The sequence below is a fragment of the Notolabrus celidotus genome, chromosome 17 (genome assembly GCF_009762535.1).
Source record: "Notolabrus celidotus isolate fNotCel1 chromosome 17, fNotCel1.pri, whole genome shotgun sequence".
In the NCBI taxonomy this organism is placed as follows: Eukaryota; Metazoa; Chordata; class Actinopteri; order Labriformes; family Labridae; genus Notolabrus; species Notolabrus celidotus.
The window spans coordinates 8,568,175-8,577,011 of NC_048288.1; positions in this window are offsets into that span (position 1 = coordinate 8,568,175).

Consider the following 8,837-nt stretch of genomic DNA (forward strand, 5'->3'; position numbering starts at 1 on the left):
CTGTACTGCAATAATAAACAACGCCATCAGTGATTTACGGCCTTGCCCAGACAGTGATTTCATGCAGATTTCCATAGAGGGGGCCTCTGACGGTGCATCACAATTGAACTAATATTGTATTACATGCATATCAAACTCCCCCCAAAAAACCTGATCCGCCACATCTCTTTTTATGAGCAGGAAGCCTATTAATAGGCCTGTGTTCTCCTCTTGGTGGCTAGTGTGTCTCAAGTTAGGGGAATTTGTCTTTGGGGTGAGCAGATGTCCACAGATTGAGACAATAAGAGAAAGAAGGGAGGGGGGAACACATAAAACTTCCAGCCTCGGTAAACCTGCAACAACTTTCTGCTCAATCTAATAACCAAAAACACACACTTTTAGCTTGTTTGAGTCTGTCTGTCTTTATTTTTGGTTTGGCTGAGGCTGTTTGTCTTGAGGCAGGATAGACAAGGCTGCTGTCACTGATTGCGGCACCTCCTCCAGTGGTTTTCACATGAAGAAATCCTTCTCCGGAGTGCATGCTTCAGTTAGCCGCGGCAAGCAAGGGAGGGTGACAAACCTGTTGTCATGCTGTGGTGGGTGATGGTGCTAAACTAGGTCCTTTGTTTACTGTTTGTTTATTTCTCAGTTACTGGGATTTGACAGGCAGAGTGGGGCAGGGACAGCTGGTAATCAGAAAGCTGTGGATGCTAGGGATCCCAGCCAGGAGTGTCAACTCCACAGGGGCCTGGTGTCCACAGCTATGCCTGTCCTACGTACACGAGGAATTCCCAAGTGGGACTAGACTGCAACAGGGCTTTGCATCAGAGGTGGTGAACAGTTGAGAATAAAAAAAGGTGCACGTGGGTCTTTTGCAGAATAAACTGTCTGCTCAAGTAAGCTGTTAGCCACACTTCAGGTAACCACAGGGTAAGCAAAGAGCTACATAGGACTCACAGATGAACTGGTTGGTCATTCGTGGGGGCCTGATGTATTTGTATCAGTTCGTGTAATCCAAAGGTGTAAAGGGGGCGGGGCATTTTAGTTGTAATCCCCTCCCCTTCTGAAAAATGCTGATGCTAATTGTCAGTCATCAAGATGCACAGACTTCTTTCGTTCCTTGTTGACTATTTTGTTTAGATTCTAGATTTTTTTTCTTGGCACTTCAGTGCTGCATATCTCCTGCTAAAAAAGGGATTCCTTACCAAAGCTTGAAGTTTATTTTTGGCAACAAAAGCACACTTTCACAGAGCTTCTAACCACAGCTCATCAACCACCGTGTAGTTGTGTTTTAGTTGTTATGGGAGTGAGTCGTGTTGCCAGGGCTGGACCTGGATCCATGCTGAACCACACCAAACCTGCACCTGCGTCTGCGGTCAAACTCACACACTCCCTCATGGTTACTAAGCCCACCACACCGATGCATTTAAGGGTGAGTGGCAGGGCTTTATACAGAGAGCTAAGGCCACCCTTCAGATTCAGAGTGTGTGTTAGTATGCACATGCATGACTTCTTAGCTAACTCAGAGCTGTGAGCTACCAGCTCCCTTCGGGTTTATTTGCCTGCTGCTGCCCCTTCAGACCTCCCTGTATGTTCTGTGTGTTAGCATACGCTGCATGTTTACGTGTTCAGAAAGTGTGTGTGTTTGGAGGGACCTCACTCTCGGGTGTTAATTGGGCTGGCTCTCCCAAGTCGGGTCTCGGAGTCAGGCCAAGCTCCCTCTGGTCTGGCAGCAGAAGGAGCCTCTCAGCCAGTTTAATAAACTCGATGTCATCCGGTTAATAAAACAGCGCAGCGTCCCACCTTGGCTTGTTTATGCTCGGTAAGTCATGGGTTATGTTATTTTTTATTCTAGAAGGAGAAATGAAGGAAAGGTGAGCCCTGTTTGGGAGCCTGGCTGTGTTCGAGCTCTTGGAGTTTTCCTCTAAGTCCTCAAACTCTGTCGTGCTGCTGCTTTATGTCCTGAAATATAACAGCCAAGATATTAATGTGATTATTTTACACTGCTGAGGTTAATATGGGCTGAAGCTGCTGTTTTTAGTGGACTCATATTGTAAAGCAATACTCAAAGAACAAACATGCAACTTGAGAAGATGTTAGTTACTGTGAAGTACACTTAGACATTGCAATCTTTGTCAAAGTGGAGCTAAACACTAAATTATTAAAGCTATACAGAATGAAGAATGCTAATTGGTTAGCATGCTCATTAGACCATGTTGGCCATTTGAAGACCGAATGTGTCACTGCGAAGCGTTAAAAACTGTCCCATTTCGAAGGCTAGTCTACTGTGGCACTTTTCCGGGGCTGCAGAGAATGCAACAGGAGCATCCTTCAGGGCCCAACAATATCCCATAATTCTTTGCACGGCAATACAAATGAAATGGCGGCCAGGTAATGCACTGTTAAAAGATATGATTTTATTCTAGTTTGAACTGTGTCGCTATGATTGGCTGGCTACGTGCACACTAACCTCGATTGATTGTTTGGTTCAGAACAGTTTATTAAAAAACTAAATACAAAGGGGCAGGTGCTCACAACCACAGATCACACACAGGTGTTGACTTTAAACCTCTGTGGTCCTGTCTGTGGTCTGTATGTGTGCCCAAATATTATCAAACACCAGGACTTGTGTAAATACGCCATCTTCAATCCATCTAACTGAATTGAGCGTTTGCTGGGGTATCTGTGACATCAGCAGTGTCACTTGCATGTTCACTTTTACAGTAGAGTGACACACGGACTCTGCATGCACAGCAGCCAGTTCTGTGTTTGTTCAAGCGAGAGGCTGATTAAAGTGATATCAGGCAGACGTTTATTGTAGATAAAGTATAAAAGTTAAAGAAGTCAACACAATAAATGTCCTTTAACAGCTTTTAATCTGGGACAAGTAGTGTACAGACCAGCAACTAGTGATGTGTCATGATCAAAAGCATCGGCTCTCAGAGCTTATAGTGAATCAGAAGAGCTGGCTTGCATCGAGAGAGAGAGACGGCTCCCAGTTTTTTCCTTTCGCTGCTTAGTTCTCTCAGTGCTCAGCCCCAGCTCTGCTCACAGCAGAACTTTGTTTTGATTGGTCAGCATGGCAGCCATGCAGCCAATCACATGTGAGGATATAGGATACAGGTGATGGAGGGGAGGCTGTGGCTGTTTTCGAAACCGCCTACTATACTAGCAGTACGTACTGATTTGGCCAAAATTCAGTATGTAGTATGTGAACAAGAGCAAATTCTGCAGTAAGCCAAAACGCCCCGGATGTCTACTGATTCGGGAAAATATCTCAGTATGCATCGGACCAGTCTGCCTCGCGTACTGTTTCCCATAATGCACAGCGCTCGTTACACTTCTTCTTTTTCCTTCTTTTTTGACGGGGGGAGAGAGAATCCAATTTTGGGAAATGTGAAAGTTATTGAATTCCATACAAACCACTTCTTAACTTTTTAAATCATCAGTGAATGCTAAATAAGCATTTTCTCTACCTGCTTCGCTGTTGTTTACTTCCGCATTCCGAAACCGGAAATCCAGTGCCGTCTGGCCAGGCATACTGCAACACAGGTCTAACAGAACAGTCATACTACATACTAAATTCAAATACAGTATGTAGTAGGCTATACCTACTGATTACTACATTAGTAAGTAGTATGTAGCAGGCCGTTTCGAAAACAGGCTGTGTAGAAAACAGGCTGTGTATCGTGGCTACATCTGTTCCTTCCGAGAGAGTCTTCTGGAAGAAAGGGGAAATACTCATTGGCTATGTTTACATGAGACTTTTAATTCCTCTTTAATTCAGAATAAAAATCAAATCCTCTTTAAAAAGATTAAAAATGACCATGTAAACACCTAATTCCGAAAGAAAATGACCATTCCGAATTAAACTTAAATCCGATGTAAGTGTCTGGTTTATTCTGATTTTAAATCCGAATTAAATAATTCCTCGATCATGTATACGTTCATCCACTTTGAATTAATTCCGGTCGTTCTGCGCATGCTCATTCCCTTGTCCTGTCGTGATGACGCACATATTCCGCGCTGGCGGGCACATATTCCAGGAACGAGCGGGATGTGGCAGTGGGCTGAGGTAGAGCAGCCGTTGCACTAACCGTTTGCTTTGATTCGCCAAAGTACGGTCTTCCGCCTCCTTCTCCGGTCCTCTAAACCCCTCCAAACACTGACTTTACCGAGACTTCAAGAAGCTGTGGAGGTCATCGGCTCATCAAGTGTGAAATACAAACGGTAAGCTTCCTCCATGCTACGTTAGCTCTACTTAGCTGAGTGCCCAGGCCTCCTGGCACACTGATGGCACTGATGTATTACGAGCATGTCGTTGCCATAAATTAAACTGATGGATGAGCCCAGTGTCGCCAATACCCAATCTAGAAATTGGAGTCAGTATCAGACCGGTGTCCATTATCAGGGTCAGATTGGTGCATCCCTGCTGCAGCCCAGTACGCTGCAAGTGACCAACAGTTTGTGAGATGAGATTAAAAAAGCATCTCTTAAAATATTCCATTTAACTCTGGATACTCCACAGAACAGGCTGTCATCACGTTTCATAAGAACTATTACTTTGGTGAAATTTAGTTCCAATAAAAACTGTCCGCAGCGAGTTCTGTGAGTTATCTAGAGTAACTGTGACATGTTGTTGAAACTTTAAAAGGCATTTCATATTCATATTTATATTTCTGTACTCCTTTGACGTACATCATAGAGTGTCGACAGAAACCCAAAACACGGAGCATAAATCAAGTTTGCCTAGAATGATTGATACCTTTTTGATAAAGTCAGTGAATCTTTCGTTTTCATTTATAAACACCAACCTTTGAATATCTAAAGACACAAACAGAGATGGAAAAGAGCTTCAGGAGAGCTGTGTGCCACATTTGTCTCTGGGTTTTTCTCTCTTTCTCTGCCCCAGCAGGAATGTTAATGCGCCGTTCCAGTTGGCTGAAATGGTTTCTCTGCTCTGCTTCTGCCTGAGCCCAGAAACACAGAGGGGATGAAGGGGGCAAGGAGCCGCTGGGACAGGAGAAAATATTCTATATCCTGGGTGACTCCACTCTTCTGGGGGATTACAAAGGCTTTAACTGGCGGATGAAGGAGAGCAAAGTGGTAAGTGACATTTCTGGTCTGGGAATATGGCAATCAGCAGCATGGAGCCCCGCCAAGTCTCCCGGCCTGGCCAGAAAATGCTAAAAAGGCTAGGAGGAGTGTAAACAAACGGCAGTGCAGGAGGGGAGTGAGGGAAGGGAGGGGAGCGTCCAGGGGGACAGATCTGTTAACCATCAGTGGCTGCGTTTCATCCTGCCGCCCCTCTCCAAACCCTTCAAGGGAGGCTTTGTGTACCTGCTCAGCAGACAGGAGCTGGGAATTTGGGGAACAGGAAACCAAGGCTTCTACCCCCTTCCCCTTCTTCCCCACACCTCACCCATTACCCTTCCCCCGAGCACCCAACTGCCCCCCAACTCACACATCTCACAGTCACCCACTGCTATGCCCTCTTATGCCACCCATGCTCACACTCTGCCATCATACCTCTACTTGAACCAGCAGGATGGACACCCTTGATGTCTCACTGTCCTTTTCTGTGTCAAAGGATGGATGAACATGTTGTTTATGATCTCATTTCCAAATCAAAGGAAACATTTCATGTAGCGATTGCTCGCCCCAGGTTTAACTGTAAAATGTACTTGTGAATTTTAAAGGCCTATTACAGAGCATTATAAAAGTATGTTTTTGTCTTTTCAAAACCAAAAATCAAAATAAAATACAGAAAGGAGCAGACCACAAGTAGGGGTTTGTTTGCTCCGGTGTAAGGTGCAAGGGTTTGCATGCCTTGCCTTTGCTAGCTAGCTATTCTAAAGCTCACGTGGTGTTACCATGTCTTCAGAGAAGGGCATCAGAGGTGGGCCTGATCATTCCTGTGAAAGCTTCTCATGAAGCAGAAAATGAAGCTGCATTAAAATAAATTGTCCGCAGCTTCTTTATTGTGTAACCCATTGAGCAAACAAACAACATTTACTTACTAATCATTTACTAACTTGATTCATCTCCATTTCTGTGTTTCCCTGATACGTCATGCCTTGGAAAATTACTCTAAAACATTCACAATTCATCCTGTGGTATGCAGAACCTTCTGTTTTGTTATAACTTGATGGAGAAAAAAATATTTGTGGGTTGTTTCACCTGATGACAGACCCAGAAATTGTCAGCACACTTTTCAGTCACTGGTTCAACATTTCCTACAAAGCTCAGCTCACTTACAGAGGACTTTAGTGTTACAATGAAGCGGCAACCTCCAGTGTTGAAAAATAAAGCCAGCGCTGAAGCAACTGCAGTTCCTTGAGTGCCCACTCGAGGCTGCCTGCAAAAGCACCAGACATCACATACACACCCATTCACAGAGGCATCAGAAATAAACATGTTTACAGCCTGGTTTGAAATGGTTTTGGTCTAAAAAGCTAATTTCTCTATCGACACACACTGTACGGGGTGACTTTTTTATAACTCGTTATTTTTGAGATATTAAAGTTACAAGTTCTGTCTAATTAAGGACGTGTCTGACTTGACTGACAGGCGGGCACACTGTAGCTGTGCTGTTAACGAAGAGGCTAAAGGCCTGCCTCAACTCCACCTCTTTGTTGACCAAAAGTTAGGTTGAGTCAGCATTTCCAATATGGCAATCACCAACAATTTAGCTTCAAACAAATGGGTGACTAAATAGAGACTCTGTCCATGTATTATACAGTTATGAGCTCTATAACTCATTTCTTTATTCATAAAAAATGTAAAAGGAAGGAATTTATTTTAATAACTCACCCATCTTTACATTAAAGCTAGGAGTTGTATATATTTAGGCATATTTAGAGGCGTGTTGTAGCCATTCTTCAGTCGGCAAATCTATGACCTTAATCCCTTTCTTTTTGCTGGTTTCTAGATTAGCTGGAAGTTAATTTGAGTCTGTATTTCCATTATGATGATCTATTGGCTTTTTAACACCTCTTTAGAAACCAATGGGTGACTCCACTTGGGACAATGCCCCTGTTTTATACAGTCTGTGGTTACCCTAGCTAACTGTATCTGATAGCACATTTTCAGCTACCTGAAGGAACGTTCTTTGGGGTTTGTTTCTTTCTGTTTCAAATGAAATCAAATTAAAAGAAACATTGTTTTATCCAAGAATGCTGAGTTTTCAGAGCTGTTAGTGGACACAGGCCCTTAAAACTGCATATGTGCATAGAAAGCAACTCAGGTCAGCTGCCTTATGATATCATGACATCTGAATATTCTGATCAAATCTTTTGTATACTGAAAAATGTAAATTATTACACAATGAACCTTGCAAAGTTTAACCAGCACCACATACATTTCTCATCAATAATGTAATATCAGTATTAAGAGCAGCATCTTTAGCAGGGCTGCGGTCGTTTCTTGATTACAGACTGTAAATACACAGAGCAACCAGGTAAAATACTCATCCCTGGCACCAGAGCTGACACAGATAATAAAGGCCTCATTGTGATCCTGACTTGTCTCCCAGTATGCTAAATTAAAAAATGGATGTAACCTAACACGGGATGGTAGCCGTGATAAGATCAGGAGTCGGCCCGTGTCCCTGCAGGCCCTTCTCCTCGCTACACCACAAGGGAAGGCAGTACAGTGACAAGAAGGTGTTCAGGAAGCAGTGAACACCCTGCAGATCAACTGATAATATTTTTTTGGCAAATAAATTCATTCCTGAACCTTGAATTACATTTTCACCTCCCAAAACATGTCTGCTATCCTACGCCTGAGGCAGTGTCTGTCTGACGCACAGGGAGGGGGAAAGAGGAAGCATGAGGTGTCAGCTGACGAAGATCCAGGCTGTGAACTGTCCTTATAAAAGTGTATTTATGCATGATAGTGTTTTGTATATATATGTGTGTGTGTGTGTGTGTGTGTGTGTGTGTGTGTGTGTGTGTGTGTGTGGAGAGAGAGAGAGAGTCCCTGTGCAGCACCATGACAACAGTGGGGCTGTCTGATCCTCTCTCTCTCTAATTGTCTGTGACCTCGTAACCGGAGACGCACTCTCCAGGCAGGAGGAGGGCCTTTCACACGGCAATCACTTTTGGATTTGTCCTCTATGCAACTCCTGAATACCACTGCCAGAAAGAGGTGTGTGTATGTGAGTGCATGTGAGTGTGTCCATCTATACACAGGTGTGACCGCTTCTTTAAATTTAAACCCCTCGCTGTCTGGCAAAGAGGAACAATATATGTGAGGGGGACAGGTATGTGCAGATGGCTGGTGAGTTTTGATGTCCTAAAGGGAACCTGTACTATTATGGCACCATAATTTCACACATGACGAGAGCAGACACTCTAAAACAGAAAAAGGAAATAAAAGAGAAATAAAAACGTAGAGCTTCAGAAATTATGAAAATCAACAGCTTAAAAAAGGTCTCACCTGGTCTACCACAGGAGTTAGTTTGTTAGAGTCAGATAAGGTTTTTGTTGTCAAGATTGTGTCACACATTGATCTGCTACAAACAAGAATAATAGAGACAGGGAGTTTAAATATGGGAGGCACAAATTGAGGAAATCTGTACTAGTAACTGCTGATGACTAATCCTGTTTGTTGTTTTTTTCCATCAATGTTGTTACTGACTTTATTTATAATTTACTCCCCCATCTAGACCAGGAATCCAAATTAACCTTCGTCATAAACAAAGAAAGAAATCTAAAATATAGATAATGATTAATCACCAACACAAACTTCTGTTTCATAGAAAATGTGTTCTGAATTTTCAGAGGTTAAAACATTGGGCTTACTTTGCCATGACATTCATCATGTTGGGTACTGCAATCAGTGAATACCAAACTATT